The 21,643-nt window shown below is 54.5% G+C and overlaps 2 long non-coding RNA genes and 1 other non-coding gene across 3 annotated transcripts; 1 reads left to right on the forward strand and 2 right to left on the reverse strand.

Annotated features, from left to right (window-relative positions):
- Positions 1-1,344: 1,344 nt before the first annotated feature.
- LOC141408598 (uncharacterized) lies at positions 1,345-9,027 on the reverse strand. The gene is made up of 2 exons (XR_012424281.1): positions 8,997-9,027; positions 1,345-1,762 (listed from the first exon to the last, which is right to left on the reverse strand). It is a non-coding gene; the product is annotated as an uncharacterized lncRNA (long non-coding RNA).
- Positions 5,505-8,367, reverse strand: LINC02913 (long intergenic non-protein coding RNA 2913). The gene has a single exon (XR_006692778.3). It is a non-coding gene; the product is annotated as a long intergenic non-protein coding RNA 2913 (transcript).
- On the forward strand, positions 8,626-18,999 carry LOC141408597 (uncharacterized). The gene is made up of 9 exons (XR_012424280.1): positions 8,626-8,724; positions 10,487-10,685; positions 12,429-12,662; positions 13,050-13,177; positions 13,342-13,502; positions 15,322-15,392; positions 15,657-15,906; positions 16,008-16,103; positions 18,697-18,999. It is a non-coding gene; the product is annotated as an uncharacterized lncRNA (long non-coding RNA).
- Positions 19,000-21,643: the final 2,644 nt, after the last annotated feature.

Below are 21,643 nucleotides of genomic sequence, written 5' to 3' on the forward strand. Positions count from 1 at the left end.
TTGAGATGCGGTCTCGCACTGTTGCCTGGGCTGGAGTGCAGTGGCGTGATCTCGGCTCACTGCAACCTCTGCCTCCCGGGTTCAAGCGATTTTCCTGCCTCAGTCTCCCAAGTAGCTGGGATTACAGGTACCCACCACCACGCCCAGCTAAATTTTTTTTTGTATTTTTAGTAGAGACAGGGTTTCACCATGTTGGCCAGGCTGGTCTCAAACTCCTGACCTCATGGTCTGCCCGCCTCGGCCTCCCAAAGTGCTGGGATCACAGGTGTGAGCCACCGCACCTGGCCTCCTCCCATCTTACAATCGGTGTTGGGCCAGGGTCTGGCCAGGTACCTTAGCCCATTTGGGGAGCACTTGGGATTCAGACTTTGAATCTCAAATCCTAGTGCTGGCTCCAAATCAGCTCTGCCACACACGGACACATGGGTTGGGCTGCACCCTTAAGCCCCCACCCCTTCATGGTTGCTGCATCCAGAACACCAAGGCCTCAGAGCTGGGTATTTCTCAGTGGGAATGAAACCATGGTCTTAAAACACAAGCCACTGGAAAATAGCATTTGATAGAAAAATTCATTTTACAAGCAACTTTTTAAGAGCGGATCCACCCCCTTCAGCAAGGGAAGTCTGTGCTCAGAAAACCACATTCTTTCAGGTCCCTGGGGCTGCGTGGGGGTGGGAATAGAAATCTGTCTACATGCTACAAGGCAGAGGTCTTTTCTTTTGTTAAAAACATAATTTTACCCTCATGTTGCTTCGTGTTTCCTGGCACGCGCATTCTGGGGCTCTCGGGCCTTTCTGGAGGCATCTCTGCAGACACCAAGTGGCCTGCCCATTTCCCTCCAGCCAGAGGCTCAGGCACGGGCACTGAGGGTGAAGGCAATTCGTGACATCCTTACTACAAAGAATGTGGTCCCAGCTGGCACAGCCTCCATCTCACCTGGGAGCCCCTGCCCAGGCCTGCTCCCTCAGAACCTGCATCTGAATGAGACCCCACAGCGGGTCAAGGCACATTAAGGTTGGGGAGCGCTTGGATGCACCCTGGTTGCAGGGTGCCCTTGGCGTGCCTGCTAAGGGGCAGCCACACCTGCCTTCCTGCCTCCCCTTCCAGGGCCTCTGTCCCATCACAGACCACTCCTCAAAAAAAATTTTTTTTGAGATGCGGTCTCACACTGTTGCCTGGGCTAGAGTGCAGTGGCGCAATCTCAGCTCACTGCAACCTCTGCCTCCCGGGTTCAAGTGATTCTCCTGCCTCAGCCTCCCAAGTAGCTGGGATCACAGCTACCCACCACCATGCCCAGCTAAATTTTTTTTTTGTATTTTTAGTAGAGATGGGGCTCCAGCAGAATTTCCCAAGACCCATTTCCGTGTTTATTTATTTATTTATTTATTTTGAGACGGAGTCTCGCTCTGTCGCCCAGGCTGCAGTGCAGTGGCCGGATCTCAGCTCACTGCAAGCTCCGCCTCCCGGGTTCACGCCATTCTCCTGCCTCAGTCTCCCGAGTAGCTGGGACTACAGGCCCCCGCCACCTCGCCCGGCTAGTTTTTTGTATTTTTTAGTAGAGACGGGGTTTCACCGTGTTAGCCAGGATGGTCTCGATCTCCTGACGTCATGATCCACCCGTCTCGGCCTCCCAAAGTGCTGGGATTACAGGCTTGAGCCACCGCGCCCGGCCTCCGTGTTTATTCTTTACCACAGCATCCCTCTCTCATCACAGAAATCCAGCAAGATGATCATTGCATGACATGGTGGGAAGTCAGGAGACCTGAAAGAGAGGTGACAGCAACATGAAAGACACTTGGTCCTTACGGAGCACTCCCAACCCAGGAGGGAGGCCCTGGGGACCCAAGGGCTCAGAGAGGGGTGGCCATCTCCCCAAGATCAGCCTACTAAATGGCAGAGTCAGGGTGATCCCATAGCCACGGAGTTCTCCCTGGATACCCTGCTGTCCAGGGGAAGTGAGAGTGGCCACGGGGATGGTCAGAACTGCACCTCCATCCAACTGGCTTAGCCCAGCAGTTCCCAAGTGGGAGTTCCATGGAGCAAGCCTTCAAAGGCTCTCTGGTGCGGGGGGCTGGCTCCATGCTATTCACAGCCTCTCCCAGTCCCTGACCGGTTACTGCACCTTTACTGTGGGCCAGGCTACCCCAGGCTTCCTCCACCACGTTTTTTTGCTTTGGGTGGGAGGGTGTCAGCCCACTGTGCCTGTTCAGTCTGCTGGGAGCTGATGGGAGTTAACAGGCATCATCTCTGCCCTTCACTAACCCAAAATGAGAACGCTTATGTTACTTAACAAATGCAGTTTGCTTGTTGGCCAAACATGGGCCTTGGGGCAAATAACAGAAGGAGGGACTTTCCCAGTGGGAACAGAGAGAGAATTAGTTGAGAAATTTGAGGGAAGGGAAGGCATTTGTCTGGATTATTTATCTGTGGTGGCACCTGCTCTCTTATCTTTTTTTTTTTTTTTTTTTTTTTTTCAGATGGAGTCTTGCTCTTGTCGCCCAGGCTGGAGTGCAATGGTATGATCTCTGCTCACTGCAACCTCCGCCTCCCGGGTTCAGGTGATTCTCCTGCCTCAGCCTCCTGAGTAGCTGGGATTACAGGCGCCTGACACCACACCTGGCTAATTTTTGTATTTTTAGTAGAGACAGGGTTTCGCCATGTTGTCTGGGCTGGTCTCGAACTCCTGACCCCAAATGTTTATCCTGCCTCAGTCTCTCAAAGTGCTGGGATTACAGGCGTGAGCCACCACACCTGGCTTTTTTTTTTTTTTTTTTTTTGAGACAGAGTCTCACCCTGTTGCCCTGGCTGGAGTACAATGGTGCGATCTCAGCTCACTGCAACCTCCACCTCGTGGGTGGGTTCAAATGATTCTCCTGCCTCAGCCTCCCAAGTAGCTGGGATTACAGGCATGCACTACTATGCTTGGCAATTTTTTTTGTATCTTTAGTACAGACAGGGTTTCACCATGTTGGCCAGGCTGGTCTCAAACTCCTGACCTCGTGATCCGCCCATCTCAGCCTCCCAAAGTGCTGGGATTACAGGCATGAGCCACCACGCCTGACCCATCTTTTCTTTAAAATAAAGTCCTTGCTTCCCCACTCCCACCCAACCCTGCTGGCGATGGGGGTGGCCACAGGCTGCCCTGAGAGGCCCAGGATGGGAAGGGACACCTCGTGCACTCATCCTGGGTTTTCACTAGCTGCTCCTCGCCCCATGTTCTCTTGCAAGCTGTCCTCAAGGACATGTAGGCTCTTGTTTGCAGGTTTGCAGGGGAGCCTGGCAGAATCCAGCCGCAGACACACTTGAATTTCTTGTAGAAACCTGCACCAAGGGTGGGGGTGCGGCCAGCCCAGAAGCATTCCAGGAAGTGGGGTCTCTGCGGGGCTTCCACCCCAGCTGCTTCCCTGGCTCCTTCCAGGCAGACCTCTTCCCTCCCCTACCCCTCTCACTTCCAGCCCACAACCACAGGAGGTTGGAGGCCTTGGAGATACTGGTCAGGTGAGTGCAAAGGTTAAAGGTGAGAGGTGCAAGGTCAGATGGATACAGTAGGTGCTGCTATCAACTTTCAACTTCAGCTTGCAGCCTCCGTCCCAGACACATTTCCTCCATCTGCCAGCAGCGTGGAGGAGGTGGGGTCCCCAGAGCCCATGACAACCGGAATGCGTCTTCTCCATTCTGGACTGGAAGCCACCTCTGGGCCCAGCACAGGATTGCAGGGGAGGGACACAAGGGCTTTTTTTTTTTTTTTTTTGAGACAGGATCTCGCTGTGTTGCCCAGGCTGGAGTGCAATGGCGCAATCATGGCTCACTGCAGCCTCAACCTCCTGGGCTCAAATGCTCTTCCTACCTCAGCCTCCGAGTAACTAGGACTACAGGTGCCCACCACCATGTCCCGCAAATCATCTTACTCTTTGTAGCGACAGGGTCTCACCATGCTGCCCAGGCTGGTCTCAAACTCCTGGGCTCGAGCAATCCTCCTGCCTCAGCCTCCCTGAGTGCTGGGATTACAGGTGTAAGCCTGGTCCACAAGGGGTACTTAGAAATGGTTTTTCCGTGTCTAGTAGATGGACACCCAGGTCCAGAGGTCTCCAGGACCATGAACCGGGACATTCTCAGGAAGGGAATGTCAACTGGGTTTCAAATGTGGCTTCAAAAGGAGTCCACTTTGAGATGTAAAAGATGCACCATCCATCTACAATGAAGGACCTGAACTCTGCTGGGGACACACCGCCAGGAGACTTTTTTTGAGATGGAGTCTCGCTCTGTTGCCCAGGCTGGAGTGTAGCGGTGTGATCTCAGCTCAATGCAACCTCTGCCTCCCAGGTTCAAGCTATTCTCCTGCCTCAGCCTCCTGAGTAGCTGGGATTACAGGCATCCGCCACCACACCCAGCTAATCTTTTGTATTTTTATAGAGATGGGGTTTCACCATGTTGGCCAGGCTGGTCTCGAACTCCTGGCCTCAAGCGATCCACCCACCTCGGCCTCCCAAAGTGCTGGGATTACAGGCGTGAGCCACCACGCCTGGCCAAGCAGACTATTTTTAAGCAAGGTCTGTGGGGGTCTTTTCAGTGATTTTGTATGGGATGGATCAGTTCTGCAGCCCTGGGTGGCCCCTCTTAGGCCCATGTGTTCACAGTCTGTGCATGTGTCCCCCTCTCCTGGGAGACACGAGTGACTCCAGGGCAGGTACCCATGTGTGGTTCATGCTTGTTCCCAGAAAGCTCCCCCAGTGCCCGGCTTCCGGAACTCAAAGTCTATCTGGGGTTGGGGATGTGTCTCCCCCACCAAGCTGAGCCTGGCCGAAGACCAGGACTCCATCCTGCTCACTAGAGTACCCGGGGCTCAGGCCCACAGCTGGGCTACTGACTTTTCTCACTGTGGGAACTTCAGCCGGGCCTCTCAGCTCTCTGTGCCTCATCTTCCTCATCTGGGAAGTGCAGTCTCATCTAGTTGCACCTCATGGGGTAGAGGTGAGGATGACCTGGGCAGTGAAGAGGCTGGCATGTCGCAGAGCACAGACCTGTCCACAAGTGGGGCCTTGCTGTCTGACACTCCCCATGCAACGCTGGACACAAGGAAGGTTCTGGTACTGCCTGGAGTTCAGGCAGATAGTTTTCCAAAACATTTCTTTTTCTTTTCTTTTTTTTTTTTTTTTTTTTTTTGAGATGGAGTTTCCCTCTTGTTGCCCAGGCTGGAGTACAATGGTGCAATCTTGGCCCACCACAACCTCTGCCTCCTGGGTTCAAGTCATTCTCCTGCCTCAGCCTCCCGAGCAGCTGGGATTACAGGCATGCGCCACTACGCCCAGCTAATTTTGTATTTTTAGTAGAGACAGGGTTTCTCCATGTTGGTCAGGCTGGTCTCAAAGCCTCAACCTCAGGTGATCCACCTGCCTCGGCCTCCCAAAGTGCTAGGATTACAGGCGTGAGCCACCGCGCCTGGCAACAACTTTTCTTAAAGTTTAGGGATAAAGATGGTGTGTTATTGGTGGGAGATGTGAGAGTTTGTTTTTGTTTTTTGTTTTTAAGGGAAAGCTTCACGTTTCTCTTCTTTTTCCCGTTCCCCAGCAGACTAACACCAACCAGGCTCCTGCTGCCGGGCCAAGCGTTGTACTGAGCCACATAGTAAGGAACAGGAATTCAGGATATTTGGAAACCAACTTCCAAAGGGTCCAGGTTAAGGAGAGAGAGATGACCTCCTGGGACCCCACCCTCCTGCCTGAGCCTGGAACCCTAGAAGCCAGACCCAGCTACAGACACGTGCCCACGCCAGCCCCACACACGGTGCCCTCTGAATCCGGGCATGCTCATGGTCTTTTGAGGAGAGAGGTTGATTGTGTTAGGGACGTTGCACCTACAAAATCCATCAGCCTGTACATGGTCGGACATTTGCTTAGGACAAACAAAACGGAGCAAACTCTAAAATCCACGTGCAGGGCCTCTCTGGCAGTGAATGACGGTAGTATTGGTCTTTTGGCCAGACATCAAGCAAGACACTTGCCATGCAGGAGGTCAACGTGTCCCCATTTCACAAGTGAGGAATTCAAGGTTCAGAGAGGTCAAACGAGACTCCCAAGGCCACTCAGTGGCAGGGCCACGCTCCAACCCTGAGAGTCTCTGATGACAACCCCAGTCTCACCAGGACACCTGCTTAAACCCCCCTGAACCAGGGGTCCCCCAGGAGATAAGCAACAGGTATCAAATGCACATATGAATACCCAGGCCAGTCATCACATGGGAAGGTTATATGTACTGAGAAAACTCAGAGTGGGAATCAAAGTGACAAACATGGAAAATTTGAATCGGGTCATGCAAAACCGAGTGACTCTAGAAGAATGCCTTCCCTGAGACTGAGCTAACTCTGGCCAACTTTTGCCTGATTCCTAGATAAGGAAGGAAAAGGTTGGGGGGCAGACAGCAGTTCAGAGGCCTCACTGGCTTTAGTATAAGGCCTGAGAATGGGCAGAGGGAGGAAAGACTCGGGCTCTGAGGCTCTCTTGGGCTGGGGAGTCTCTTAAGCAGCTGTGTGAGGTGGGAGCCAGAAGTGGACTCTTGAGACAGACAAATCTGATGTTTCTTCCAAGCAAGCCATGTGACCTCTCTGACCCTCAGTCTCTTCATCTGAAATGTGTCCAGCAAAGCTTTATTGACTGGCTGCTCCATGCAGGGCTGATGCTGGGTGCCAGGGACTCAGCCATGAATGGGAGAGACCAGATTGGAGCCCTCACCAAGCTCACTCCTAACAGGGGGAGATAGCGAATTTGGAGATGAGCAGATTCTGACATCAGTTGTAAGGAAATAACACAGGGATTAAATAATTCCTTTCTTGGGTGGGGTTCAGGGTGGGCATCCGAGTCAAGGCTGAGTCTAGCATGGACCCCGGGGTGAGCGCTCAGTCGGCGGAAGCTGCTTCTGCAGCTGCAGAAGTTCTATTAACATAACCTGTGTAAAACGGGGCTGCCTTGGGGGCCGGTCTCATCACGGTGTCACGCTCAGAAAAACACCAGTCTGACATCCCCAAATCACTGAAAAGCAGTTTAAATCTTCCCGAAATCTTTCAAAGAGACACCAAAGGGGAATTCCTTTGCGTACCACACACAAAAGACATTTTCCAGCCTCTCTGCTGGGAGGTCTCATGGTAGCTGCCTCGGGAATATCTCCCTTCCCACTCCCTCCTTCTTATCCTTATCAGAGAGGTGGGAGCGCTGGGCCTGGTCCCAGGAGACAGGGGACTGGCCTGGATCCAGCCTCTGTCCTCCCTAGCTGTGGGGTCCTGGGTGCGTTGCTTAACTACTCTGTGCCTCAGTTTCCTCATCTGCAAATCACAGATAGCAATCGCACCGCCTGCAGGGGGCTCTTGTGGGAATTCTAGGAAATAATCCCCATGAAATACATGAGAGAGGCAGGCACACAGCTAGACGATTGACGTGTGAGCTACTAACACGATCTCTCTCTGCCCCCCTCACCCACCTCTCCTTTGCATCCACCTCAGTCCGGAGCTCTGGGCGGCGCCTCCTATAGGTCAGTGTGGGTTTTCTAGGTCCCACCGCTCAGCGGCGGCTCGACCCACTGTCCCAGACAGCACAGGCAAAAGGCCAGGGCTGGCCAGGCAGAACTGGGAACTATCTTAGGAGGGGACAACAGGGCCTGGGACCATGCTTATCCCTGCCCCCTCTAAGGTTGCATCCTCTCTTAGGTGGCACACATAAAGGGCAGTGTCCCTGGGCATCAGTGCTCTGAGGGCAGAACCAAGTGAATGCCCTCTTAGGGCCTGTCGATGTGCTGGGGAAACGTGGCTCCCCACCCGTGAAGCTGCTGCTTGCTCCAAGCCTGGGTGCCCTGGCCAAGGTGGCCACAGAGCAGAGGATTCAGATGTCTCACTTCCTGAGGGGCTCCAGGCCGGGCCCTGGCAACACAGCTGTGAACAGCCATGTGGTTCCTGCCCTCGTGGAGCTCACAGCCCTGTCTGCAAAGCAGGCAATCGGCCTGAGCATGGGGTGCGAAACCCAGAGTGGGCAGAAGAGGATGGGCTGGGCAACAGAGAGGGCTTCCCAGGGAAAGAGGCACTGAAGGGAAGGGTTTGCGTAGGAAGAAAAGGGGTTCCAGGCAGAGGCCACAGCCTGGGCAAGGGCCTGGAAGAGAAAAGTGGTGGGTTCGAGGGGCTGCAGGTGTCCTCACCCACCTCCCCCGACAGGTGCGGTTTATTGCTCAAGGCCACATACGCCATCTCACGTGGTCCCCACTGCCACCTGGAGAGGTCAGAGGGCAGGAACTCTTATTCCCAGTTCACACTGGGACAATTCCCAGCTGGACTAGAACCCCGATTTCCTGACTCCTGGCTCAGGTGAAAGAGCCAACATAAGGCTGGGCCCACAGCAGCCCTGGCATTTGACCAGCAGTCAGGTGGACCCAATTTTCATCACTTCCCTTTAACAGATGAAGAAATTGAGGCTTAGGGAGGGCACAACACCCCTCAACTGCCACAGTTTTTGTCTCTCTCGGGGCCCTAGGACAAGCCTGAGGTGCAGAAAAGCCCTCCCTGGGTGGGGCAAGAAACAGAGCTGGGAACAGGGGTGACTTGGGGTGAAGGAAGGAGGGGAGCGAGGATGGGTTTTGGAAATCCATACCGGGCGGGGAAAGGCGAAGGAATGTGGGTGAGACGGGGTGCGCCGGTCCCGGAGGGGCCCAGGGCCTCAGGCAGCCCCCTCCCTCCCTGCCTCCCAGGTAAGACCCTAGCTTCGCGGAAGAAAACATCCCTCAGGTGGGCGGGGAGGAGGGCCACCGCCTCCTGGCCACCCAATCAGAGACATTCCCAGTCTGATGGCGGAGGCCGCCAGGGCCAAGGGCTCGCAGGGCCTTCCCCGGGGAGCCCCCGAGACCTGCCCCGGACTCGGAGGCCCACCGCCCACCGCCCGCCCCCAGCCTCATTAGCACCGACACCCGTCGTCCTCCCCTCGGTTTCCGATGGCTCCAGAATTTAAAGGTTAAATCCTAACCTCGTCTCAGCAGTTTCTCCCGGCTTTGCCTACCCAGCGCCAGTTGCTGGTAATTATATGCATCTCCGAGCAGCCAATCAGCTGTCAGACTGACAGATACTGATCTTTTCGTTTTATTTTTAGCTCTGTGCTTCCCCCTCTAGTTGCAAAAAAAAATTCTGTTTGTTCTGTGCGCTGCTGCCTCGCTTCCAGCCCTGCAGCCGGCTCTCATCTCCGCCAGCCAGGCGGGAGCAGGCAGCCGCCGGGGCTGGAGCCTGCGGTCCCCGCCCGAAAGCGGGGAACAGAACGTGCCCGCCGCCCCCGAGCTGCGGACCGCCCTGCCCAGAGCAGCCCCCAGGGAAGGGAGGAGGCCGGGGCGCTGCGGGCACCTTGGATGCAAACACCAGAGGGGCTGTGCTCGGTCTTGGGGGCCACGCATGGGAGGAAGCAAGCCCGTACCTGCGGGCTGGGGGCTGAGAGAGAAAGACACACAGAGACAGCGAGAGACAGAGAGACGTGCACAGGCAGAGACAAGCTAGACTGAGGGCGGAGGGGGAAAAGACAAGCAAGTTCCCCCCTGGAAGCATTCGTCCCCCATCCCCCGAAACAGAAGAGGGCAGGAGCGGCCTCAGCCCCGCCCTGGAGTGGGGCTCAGAGGGGAGTTTCCAGCCCCAGGCCCCCTAGGGCTCAGGCCGGGAACCTGGGCCGCCCCTCCCAGGCCTGGTGCCTCATCTACCACTGAAGGCCGAGTGAAGTGCTCTTCAGGATCATTTGCGAGTTGTTCTGGAAGGTTCTGTGGGCCTTCCTGGAGGCTGGCAGGTGTAGGGGCCTGGCGGGAGGGAGGCCCCTAGTCCTACAGCTTCTCTGGAGGGAGAGGCAGCGACTGAGGGCCAGGAAAGCTCTTAGGTCCCAGTGAGTCTCGCAGACAGTGGAGGGGTCTGATCCAGGGGGGCCGGCGCTGAAGAGCTATGGGAGTGATTGTGAAGTTTCCTTCCATCCTCGCAGCTCTCTAGTTTGCAAATTGTTCGCTTTGCCCCAGTGGCCTCTGCTTCTGCCCCATAGTTAGCTCCAGAATGGAGTGAAATAGGGGTCTGGGAGGCCTGATGAGGCTCACCTGTTTTCTGATGGACCCTGGGGCTGGCGTGGGGGGAGTGTCACCTAATGGTTCCGGCGTCGAGGCACAACTCACCTGGTTCAAGCCCCAGAGCTGCTGTTTACCAGATCTGCGACCCTGAGTGAATGACTTGAGCCCTCTTGGCCCCACTGTCCCCACTGGGAAGGTGGGCCCCCACCCCACCCCGCACCCCACAGGGTGGCTCGGGCCCAGAAGTCACTCTGTCTGGGCGCTGCTCCCGGCCCCGGCATCCACAGGCCCGGCACACTTGGGAGCAGGTATTATTAGCTTCTCCGTTTTGCGGATGGGGAAACTGAGGTTCATGTGACTTGTAATTGGCAGAACTGGGACTAGAAACACCCCCCCACTTTTGGCTTCCTTTTCTCTGACACCACAGATGGCACGCTGAGAAAAAAAGAGAAGAGCGGGAGAAGGGAATTAGGAGCCTGAGAGAGATGGAGGGAGGCAGAAGTGCCGTGATCAATTACTTGGGCTATAAATTTCTGCTGTTTTGCAAAGTGAGCACACAACCTCCGAGAGGCAGAGCTCCCTGGGCAGGCTCTGGAGAAACCAAACAGAGCCAAGCCCCGCAGCAGGTGCTTTTGACGGTGGGAACCGGGGAGGGAGATGGGTTGAGCCCAAGGGTGGGTGGGACAAGCTGGGGGTACAGCAGAGGGGGCCAGGGGAGGGCCAGGGGAGAGGAAGGAAACCCGAGTGTCAGTGAGCTTGGGAGCTGTGGGAGCCCCCTGGGGAGGGAGCGGCCTCGTGCCCCCTCCCCAGCATTGTCTCCCACTGCTGGGGGGTGGGAGAACCAGGCCTGGGCATAAGATCGTGGCCCCCTGCCACTGCATTCGAAGCTGGTACAGGGCGGGGTCGACGGGATGCAGGAAGCCTTTGAACCTCACCTTCCTCATCTGTAAAATGGGGATACTGACGACATCCATCCTCAGGGATTGGTATCTAGGGTATAAGTGGCTTAGCATGGGGCCTGGCACACAGCAAGGAGCGTTGTTGTTGTAAATTTTTTGGAAGATTATCAAGGACAGAAGGGTTTGGTAGCTGGTGGTTTGGAGACCAATTTAATTATTTAAAAGCTGGACAGTGGTCCTCCCTAGGAGGAAGGATGATGGAGTTTCCCACAGTGGGGATAGGTTGGGCAGGGCATTAGACCTGTCTCTTGGTCTCCCAGCCATGGAGGGGCTGGGGACAGGGACCAGAATGCTGTGTGTAGCTGGGAAAAGAGGCCAGAGCCAGCTGCCCAGCCTGTGATTCCTGGGCTCCACCTTCCTGGAGACCTGCAGTGGCTCACTTAGGAAATGAGCCAGAAGCAGAGGCCAGCTTCTCTCTCTGGAATCCAAGTGCCCCAAGGAACATGGGATCCTGGGAGCAACTCCCTCAGGGCCTTGCACGCTGTGGAACTGCAAAGAACTTAGCGTTCCAGGAGTGGCCCCTATGTGCTCAACCTTCTGCTGTGCAGGAGGAAGTTCACAGTGAGCCAGCTCGGGCCCTGCCCACAGGGAGCAATTTGTCAGAGAGAAGGGAAAAAAATAGATACCCCTGACCCCTGAACCTTGGTCTTTCAACCCCAGACAATGGTCAAAGTAAATGGGAGGCCACAGGATGGAAGAGGAAGGCCACAGACTACAGACCCGAGGAAGGAGGAAAGCAGGGGTGGGAACCTGAGGGCAAGGGGTGAAGCCCAGAGTCACCGTAAATCAGAGCCCCAGAGAAGATGCCCTGAGGTTCAGACAGGCACTAGGCTCAGGGCCAGAGGCAGACACTCTCCAGCTTCAGGGATCCCAGGCCAAAGGCACTGGAGGAGCTCTCTATTTTAAAGGAGCCCTAAGATGGATTCCTTTTCAGTGGAAAAGCACCTCCCCTGGATGGGGATGATGAAAACGTTGACTTAGTCATAACAAATGTTAAGAAACAGCTCCCGAAGAAAAGTTTATTTCTTGCTTGCATTATAGTCTCCTGGGGGCTGGTGGAGGGAGGGGCAAGGGCTCTGCTCCATGTGGTCACTCAGGGGCCCAGGCCCCTTCATCCCGTGACCCTGTCATCACCTAAGGCCTTATCCTCCTCTGCCGTAACCATGTGGGAGAAGAAAGAGGGAGCGTGGAGGATAGCATGGAAGGATGCTTGTGGACCAAGCTAAACCAGGGGCAGAGGAGCCACATCATTTCAGCTCCCATTGCACAGGCCAGAGCTGGGTCATGTGGCCACTCCTAACTGCAAAGGAGGCTGGGAAATGCAGTCCAGCTACATGCCCAGGAGGAAGCCAATGAACCAGGGTTTGGTGAAAACATAGCAATCTCTACCTCAAATGCTGTCCTCTTCAGGTGGATGAGTTGACATGAAGCGACACTAACAAAGTGTCCAGTGTACCTGGCCTCTGACCTGTGTGCCAAAGCTGTGATCTGGAAACCCAGAGGCTGGTCATCTTAGGGTCAGGACAGGCCTCTGAAGGCTGCTCCTACACCTCCTCTGGAAACTGCACCTTAAAACATGCCAGCCTGGGCAACATGGCGAGACCTCGTCTCTACTAAAACAACACAACAACAAAAATCAGCCAGGTATGGTGGCTGGCACCTATAGTCCCAGCTACTCGGGAGGCTAAGATGGGAGAATCGCTTGAGCCCGGGAGGACAAGGCTGCAGGGGGCTGTGATCACGCCACTGCACTCCAGCCTGGGTGACAGAGCAAGGTCCTGCCTCAAAAAATAATACAAGTGAAAATGAAGTGTGCAGAGAAGGAACAAGGGGAGTAGAGGAAGGTTTTTTGGTCTAAGGAAAGCAGCTAAAGCCTTTATCAGATTCCCAAAAATTTGAAGCACAAGGGCTTAAGAGAAGTGGACCACTGCCTATTAAAGCAACAGCCTTGGTACCAGGACATTGGTCCTTATGAGCCCAACTACACAGGAGCTGAGGATTCCCCTGTTGTCATCCCCTCTCCCCAACCAGGCACGCCCCATAGACCTCCAGGGTCAGGGCAGGGAAGGCCCCCACCGATCCTCAGCAGCAAACACACCAGTCCAAGTCAGCCACGATGACCAAAGCAGCCACAGGGCCATGGGGCATCAGCGTGGGAGGTGAGTTCAGCCATGCAGATGGAGAAACTGAGGCCCAGAGAGGGGCCATATTACCCAGCGTCATGCAGTGAGTCAGGGCAGAGTCAGGGGTGGCATTCAGTGGCTAACCAGTCAGGTTTCTGTGGTTATAAGCAAGAGAAACTGACTTTGTTTCACTTGAGCAGGAAGCAGCTTTATCATGAGATCAAGAGGGACCTCAGAGAATGGAAGCAAAGGCCGGAGATCCAGGCGGGCCTCGGTGAGGATGGGATGAAACCAGGGCATCTTCCAGAGCAAGGAAAGCCTCAGTGACCGCCCCAGGGGTTGGCCATCAAGATGAAGCCAGGTGAGCATCTATCTTCAGGGTAGGAGGACTGGCGACCAAGATGGGGCTCCAGGCCTGCTGTGGTTTGAATGTGTCCCCCGAATTTCATGTGTCATGGAGAACTTAGTCTCCAATGGGGCAGTATTGAGAGGTGGGAGCTTTAAGATGTGATTGGAGCATGAGGGTTCTGCCCTCAGGAATGGGTTAATGGATTAATGGGTCATCATGGGAGGGAAACTGGTAGCTTTATTAGAAGAAGAAGAGAGGCCTGAGCCAGCTCATGGGCCACTCTGCCCCCTTGCCATGTGATGCCCGGCACCACCTGGAGACTCTGCACAGATCCCCACCAGCAAGAAGGGTGTCACCAAATGTGGCCCCTCGACCTGGGACTTCTCAGCTGCCACAACTGTAAGAAATACATTCCTTTTCTTTATACATTACCCAGTTTCAGGTATTCTGTTACAAGCAACAGAAAACAGACAAAGACAAGGCCCATCCCTTGGCCAGGCAGGACAGGAGCATCTGGGCTGACAGCCCACTCCCCAGGCTGCATACATGGGGGGAGGTCCCCATGAGGCAACTGGGGGGCTCTTGCCAGAAAAGGGGGGCTTGGGTGCTGGGCTGGCCAAAACAGCAGATGTCCACCCTGGCCTCCTGCACCGGGGTTGTGCAATCAAAACAAAACAACCACGGCCTGGTTTCCTGCAGCCAAGAGCTATGGCCTGACCGGCGAGTCCGGCCCAGAGCACAGCTGAGAATCAGGGAAAACAGAGAGTCTCTGCAAGCTCGCTCTGCGAACCTGGGACCCGGGTTCCAGGCTCTGCGGCTCCCCCAGGAGACTGGCAGCTGCCTGAGGGCGGTAAGGGAGGCTGCTGGCCCCACTCCAAGCTGGGCTCACGTGGGGCTTGCGCAGGCCAGTCTGTGATTTCACAAGCCAGGGATTCACACTGAAGGAGGAGCTGGGGCCAAGGGCTGGGGGCCCAGGTGGAATTTATCCCAGAGGGCAGGGAGGTGGAGCCGGGAGAAAGTCCGGAGGGTCCAGTAGGGCCTGACTCAGGAGCTCAGCACTGGTTTCACTCCCCACCTCCCCACCCCGCCCCCACCCTGGCTCCATGGGGCCAGTGGCTGATACTCAGTGTTCATTCTGGCAGGAGCGAGAAACCAGAGAGAGAGGAGGGATGGTACAATGGTCAGTTTCCTGTGTCCACTCAGGGGAGGCTGCAGTCCCCACCCCTTGAATCAAACACGAATCTCTGTGTTGCCAGGAAGGTATTTTGCAGATGCGATTGAAGTCCATGACTTCCAGCCGGGGGTGGTGGCTCACGCCTGCAATCCCAGCACTTTGGGAGGCCAAGGCGGGCAGATCACGAGGTCAGGAGATCGAGACCATCCTGGCTAACACAGTGAAACCCCGCCTCTACTAAAAATACAAAAACATTAGCCGGGCATGGTGGTGGGGGCCTGCAGTCCCAGCTACTCGGGAGGCTGAGGCAGGAGAATGGCGTGAACCCAGGAGGTGGAGCTTGCAGTGAGCCAAGATCGCGCCACTGCACTCCAGCCTGGGCGAGACAGCGAGACTCCATCTCAAAAAAAAAAAGAAAGGGACATTGTCTCAGATACTCTGGGTGGGCCTGACTCAGTCCGGTGAAAAGTCTTAAGGGGCTGGGCTTCACTGCCTGTGGACGGCAGTGTGTTCCCAGGTGGAGATTTCCGGCTGCCCTTTCCGACAGGCTGCCCTCCAGATTTCAGACATGCTTCTCCAGCCCCCACAATCGCATGAGTCAATTGTTTGCAATAATCTCCTACTACAGACCTCTGACTGCTTCCGTTTCTCTAGCAGAACTCTGACCAGCACAGCCGGCGGGAGGACAGTGGAGAAGCGGACTGGGAGGTTCTCAGAGCCCTCTCTAGGTAGGAGCATCACACCTGCACAAACAAGCAATAACTAGGTCCTGTCCCTCACACAGCTGGGAAGCAAGGACAGCGCCACCCGCAGGGGCCGTGCAGCCGTGGGTGCTGGTGTTCAGCAAGGTGGCTCGGAACTCCAGGGCAGGCCTGGCACAGCGGTGTACAACTGTCCCCTGTCCCCTCGACATCACCCCCTTGAGTGGCCGACACATCCGTTAAACTCTGGCCTGCATAGACTTGATGCTTGTTATTTCTCTGAATCTGCAGAACACTGGACAAAAGAAGAGACTGAGGTCCAGACTTGCTCACTTGTCTGGGGGTTGAGATGGTCCCAGAGCTCTTTGAACCCCACCTCTCTCAATGAGGCTAAGGTACCCCTGTGACCATCAGACCCCCAACAGTGATACGGCCAGGTCAGGTCTGAGCTAACCTGGTGGAAGGATGGCTTCGAGGGGCTCCGTCCTGACCCATGTGGGCAGACTCACACCCAAGGTCTGGCTGATTGTCCTCAGGGGAGGTGAGCGGCCCTGCTGGGGAAGAGACTCCATTGCCGTCAGCCTCCCTCGCCCAAGATCAAGGATCTCCAGAGACTTCAGATCTCCTAAAATCTCTCCCCAGCCTCCTGGCCGTATCCTCACCATGTCAGCAGGAGGCACAGCAGGGGCTTAGGAAGCGTCCACCACCCACCTGTGTTGGGACCTCAGGGGAAGTGTGGTGAGGTGCCACTCAGTGTCCTCTTCCTCCGGGACAAGGGGAGGAACAACAGGAGCTGGGGTGGGGGTGGCAGGAAAGAAGAGAAAGAAAGCGAAGACCCGACTCCACCTCAGGCCGGCTCCAACAAGCAGCTGGACCTGCAGGCCTATGGGTGGGAAGCCTGTGGGTAGCGAGGACAGTCACTCTTTTTTTCTTTCTAAAGATGGTGCTAGGCCGGGCGCGGTGGCTCACGCCTGTAATCCCAGCACTTTGGGAGGCTGAAGCGGATGGATCACAAGGTCAGGAGATCGAGACCACGGTGAAACCCCGTCTCTACTAAAAATACAAAAAATTAGCCGGGCGTGGTGGTGGGCACCTGTAGTCCCAGCTACTCGGGAGGCTGAGGCAGGAGAATGGCGTGAACCCGGGAGGCGGAGCTTGCAGTGAGCCGAGATCGCGCCACTGCACTCCAGCCTGGGCGACAGAGCGAGACTCCGTCTCAAAAAAAAAAAAAAAAGATGGTGCTTCACTCTGTCGCCCAGGCTGGAGTGCAGTGGTGTGATCATGGCTCACTGCAGCCTCCTGAGGCTCAAGCCATCCTCCTGCCTCCCCAGTAGCTGGGACCACAGGCACATGCTACCATGTCCGGCTAATTTTTTTTTTTATTATGATTATTTGTGGAGGTGGGATCTCGCTGTGGTGCCCCAGCTGGTCTTGAGCATTTACTCTTATATACTGACCAAACATGAATACAAAGCCCACTGCCAGAGCCAGGCTTTGCTCCAAGCACCGACAATTGTTCACTTCTTTAATCCTCGAAACCCTTTGGGGGTGGAGGGACTATTCCTCTCTGTCATACCCATTTTATACAGGAGGAGACCGAGGCACAGAGAAGTTAACTCCTTGCCCAAGGCCCCACAGCCAACACACGGTGGCCCCGCCCCATCTCCCTAATCCCAAGGCCCCATCCACCTCTCCTCCTTCCTCAGACCTTGGAACAGACCTCCCCAGGGGGCCTCCCCACTCTCAGCCAGAGACCCCAGTCAAGAGGGTCCCTCTGTCTCCTGTTATAGCACAGGCCGTAGTGCAGACCCATTCTCTCTCTCTCTCTCTCTCTCTCTCTCTCTGTTTCTCTCTCTCTCTTTGTCTCCCTCTCTGTCTCTCTCATCTGCTGTTTGTTTGGTCTTTGGGGTTCCCACCCTTCATTATCGAGGCAATAAACACTTGGGATGGAGTTTGGAAGGCACAGAGACCTCACACTGTGGTGTGACTGATCCGTCCTCGTAGCCATCCCCTTCAGCAGCAGGGCTTCTCACTGGCTGCCTGGGGAGCAGGAAGGGGCTGGGCCCACCATGGCTCTGCGGTTCTTGGGTTGGTCGGCTGCCCCTGTGCCATCCCTGTGGATCCATCACAGCTGTCACTTGGCGGCTTCGTCCTCCCAGCCCTCTGAGATGTGCTGTCATCACCACCCCACTTTTCAGACGAGGAAACTGAGGCTCAGGGGTGCCGGGCAATTTGTCCAAGGTCTTCCATCTGTCTGGGCTCAGCACTGGCACTTGAAAGGACCTCCGCTGTTCTTCGAGTGTCTTCAGGGCCCCCATGCACAGTGCAGCCACGTTCTGCCCAAAACTTCACAATGCTACCACAGGAAACAAGAGGCTGCCTGGAGCAATGCTGGTGTCGGCCCAATGCATGGGGCAGACCCGGAGGCGAAACAGTGTTTTTACCTTAACTGTAATCCCAGAGACTTCCATAAACCGGGTTTGCTTAAAGCAAGGAAAGCAGGGATTAACTGAGTCTGGGCAGTTTCCCTGGAGCTCAGATTGTGCAAAATGATATTTACATTCTCCTAGGGGAGTGAGGACCACAGGCTGTGGGGGAGGGAGCCCCCCCAGGCCCCAGAAAAGGCAGCTGGGGAGCCACAGGTAAAGCAGAGAGGCTGCCCCCTCCCACACACCCCCCGCTCACCAACAGCAGCCACCGCAGCCACAGGAAGATGTTCCAATCCATAGAAAATCCCTGCAGGTGACATAGAAGCCTCTGGGCCCCGCCCACACTTTCTGAGCACTTCCCCCAGTGGGAGAATTCACCTGTCGTTACCTCACTCACCCCAGGCTTCCCTGGGCAGGGCTGCAGTGGCTCTGTCCCATGCTCTTTGCCCAAGACACATCTTGGGACACAAGACACAAAGGAGACAGAATTTCACCGTGAAGCAGGGAATTCCTCAAGATCTCTCATTCATTCATTTGTTATTTATTTACTTATTTATTTAAGACAGAGTTTCACTCTTGTTGCCCAGGCTAGATTGCAGTGGTATGATCTCGGCTCACTGCAACCTCTGCCTCCCAGGTTCAAGCGATTCTCCTGCTTCAGCCTCCCGAGTAGCTGGGATTACAGGCATGCACCATCATGCCAGCCTAAATTTGTATTTTTAGTAGAGATGGGGTTTCTCCATGTTGGTCAGGCTGGTCTTGAACTCCCGATCTTAGGTGATCCTCCCACCTCAGCCTCCCAAAGTGTTGGGATTGTTAGCCACCGTGCCCAGTCTATTTATTTATTCATTCATTTCATGCACTCCCCGAAAGCTTTTAATTGTTATATTCTTTCTCATCAGTGCCTAAAGGGCTGGGCACAGCCACCACTCCTCCCCAAATCTCCAAAACCATCACCAACCCTCCTTTGGCTCCAAAAGACTCCCTGGGGCTGGGCTGATGGAATGAAACAAATCACCTACCTGCCTTCACACCTTCCCTGAGCATGCAGATCCCCCAGCCTCAGTCGAGCCTTCGGATGACTGCGGCCCCTGACTGCACTCTCAGAGGAGACTCAGAGCCGGAACCACTCAGCTAAGCTGCTTCTGAATTTCTGACCCACAGGAACAATGAGATAATAAATGTTTCCTGCTGTTTTAAGCCTCTATGTTGGGGGATTATTTGTTATGTAGCAGTAGATGAATATAGTGATGGGTGTGTGTGTGAGAGAGAGACTTGTAAACAAATGAATGGAGTGCTAGCAGGCATGTGGGGGATTGGCCAGGGATGGATTCCTGAGAGCTGAGTGAGGTATTCCCAGCAGAAGTGTCCTTGGAGACCAACAGGAGAGGCAGGCAGTGAAATAATGATTCACGAACCATTTCATTCGTTTAAGAAACAACTGTGCACTTGCTGTGGACTCGACACTATACCAGGTACAGGGGACTACAGTGTGGAAAAGCAGGCTCAGGACCAGCTGTGATAAGGTGCTTTTTTTTTTTTTTTTGATGGCGTTTCACTCTTTTGCCCAGGCTGGAGTGCAGTGGCAGAATCTTGGCTCACTGCAACCGCTGTCCCCAGGATCAAGCGATTCTCCTGCCTCGGCCTCCCAAGTAGCTGGGATTATAGGCACCCATCACCACATCTGGCTATTATGATTATTATTATTTTGTATTTTTAGTAGAGACGGGGTTTTGCCATGTTGGCCAGGCTGGTCTCAAACACCTGACCTTGGGTGATCCACCCACCTCAGCCTCCCAAAGTGCTAGGATTACAGGCATGAGCCACTGCACCTGGCCTGTGATAAGGTTCTAATTGCAAGGAAAGAGCAAGATTACAGATAAACATGTCATTCCAGATGGGATGAGCGCCACAAGAGACGACCTGGAAGAAGGCCTCGCTGAAGGCCACACAAACAAAGGCCAAAAGGATCTGTAGACGTTGGCCAGGTGGCGCTGGGAGGTGCAGGTGCAGGGAGACGGCATTCCAGACAGAGGGCAGAGCAGGTGCAAAGGCCCCAAGGTGGTGAGAAGCTGGTGAGTCAAAAGAACAATCTTAAGAAGGTCAGTGCTGTGGGAACAGAGTGAGCCAAGGGGAGGGAGATGAGGGCTGGTGGGAAGACTAGACTTGGGTTTAGTGAGCCAGGCTAAGACTTTTAGTCCTTATGCCCCGCATCGTGGAGAACTGCCGAAGATTTTAGCACAAGGACAGGCGAATGCTTGAATGCCTTGCTTGATACCAGTTACAGAATACCTGACTCAGAGTGGTTTGAACCATAAAGTTTACTCAAGAAGAATTACTGAGCTGGGCGCAGTGGCTCATGCCTATAATCCTAGCACTTTGGGAGGCCAAGGTGGGTGGATTGCTTGAGCCCAGGAGTTCAAGATCAGCCTGGGCAACATGGCAAGACCCCATCTTATTTAAAAAAAAAAAAAAAAAGAGCTGGGCGCGGTGGCTCATGCCTGTAATCCCAGCACTTTGGGAGGCCGAGGCGGGCGGATCACCTGAGGTCAGGAGTTCAAGATCAGCCTGGCCAACATGGTGAAACCCCATCTCTACTAAAAATGCAAAAGTTAGCGAGGTGTGGTTGTGCATGCCTGTAATCCCAGCTAATCAGAAGGCTGAGGCAGGAGAATTGCTTGAGCCCAGGACGCGGAGGTTGCAGTGAGCCAAGATTGCGCCATTGCACTCCAGCCTGGGCAACAGAGCAAGACTCTGTCTTAAAAATAAATAAATAAATATATATATATATATATATAAACAAAAGAGGTTTAGGACTTAAATGTTAAAACTATAAAATACTGATGAAAAAACTTAAAAGGATCTAAATAAATGGAGAGACAATTCATGTTCATAGGTTGGAAGAATCAACATAGGAAAAATTAGCCGGATGTGGTGGTGTGCACCTGTAATCTCAGATTCTTGGGAGGCTGAGATGGGAGAATCACTTGAGCCTGAGGCAGAGATTGCAGTGAACCCAGATTGCGCCACTGCACTCCAGCCTGGAAAATTGAGTTAAAAAAAAAAGGAAAGAAAAAAGTATTAGTAAGATTAAGAAGTCCTGGGGTTAGCTCAGTGGTTCAAGAGTCAAGGATACAGATGCATTCCACCCTTTCACTCTGCCACTCCTGGGGCATTGTTTTCTTAAACCTCAAATTTGTCACCTCGCTGTTGCAAGATGGCTGCTGCAGCTCCAGACATCACATCCTCACACACCTGCATCCAGAACAACTCGCTGTCTTTATAGAGTGACTGGTAGTCCTTCCAAAAGCCCCCAGCACACTTCCCTTTCTACCTCACTGAACACTTTGGGTCACATGCTCACCTCTGTTTTAATCACTGGAAATGGGGAGCGGGATTGGCACAAATGGCTTGGAAGGATCATGATTAGCCCTGGGGCCTCAGTGTTGCTCACACAAGACCAGTATTCAGTAAGCAAGGAGAAGTGACTTGATCCTGGAACTGTGAGTGCTTTTTCTGCATGCATTTGTCCAACACAGGCTGTGTCCAGTGTCAAGGGACAGCAGCAGAAGCAGAGCAAGCCCCTGACTGGGGACCCTGCACTGCGACAGAGGTCACAAAAGCAGCCTACAGGAGTGACTGGCTTCTAAGATATGTCCACATCCGAGGAGCTGTTCCCAAGGGGATCCAGACCCCCATCACCCGCTGCCTTCTCCAGCATCAGCTCCAGCCTCTTGCTTCTATCCCAGGTGTTCAGGGGGCCCAGCCATGCACCCCTGGCATGGGTGGGAATATCAAGCTGAGGCCATCACCGTCTCAGCTGCTCCAATGTGAGAAGAAAGCCGTACC

The sequence above is a fragment of the Macaca fascicularis genome, chromosome 15, assembly GCF_037993035.2.
Source record: "Macaca fascicularis isolate 582-1 chromosome 15, T2T-MFA8v1.1".
In the NCBI taxonomy this organism is placed as follows: Eukaryota; Metazoa; Chordata; class Mammalia; order Primates; family Cercopithecidae; genus Macaca; species Macaca fascicularis.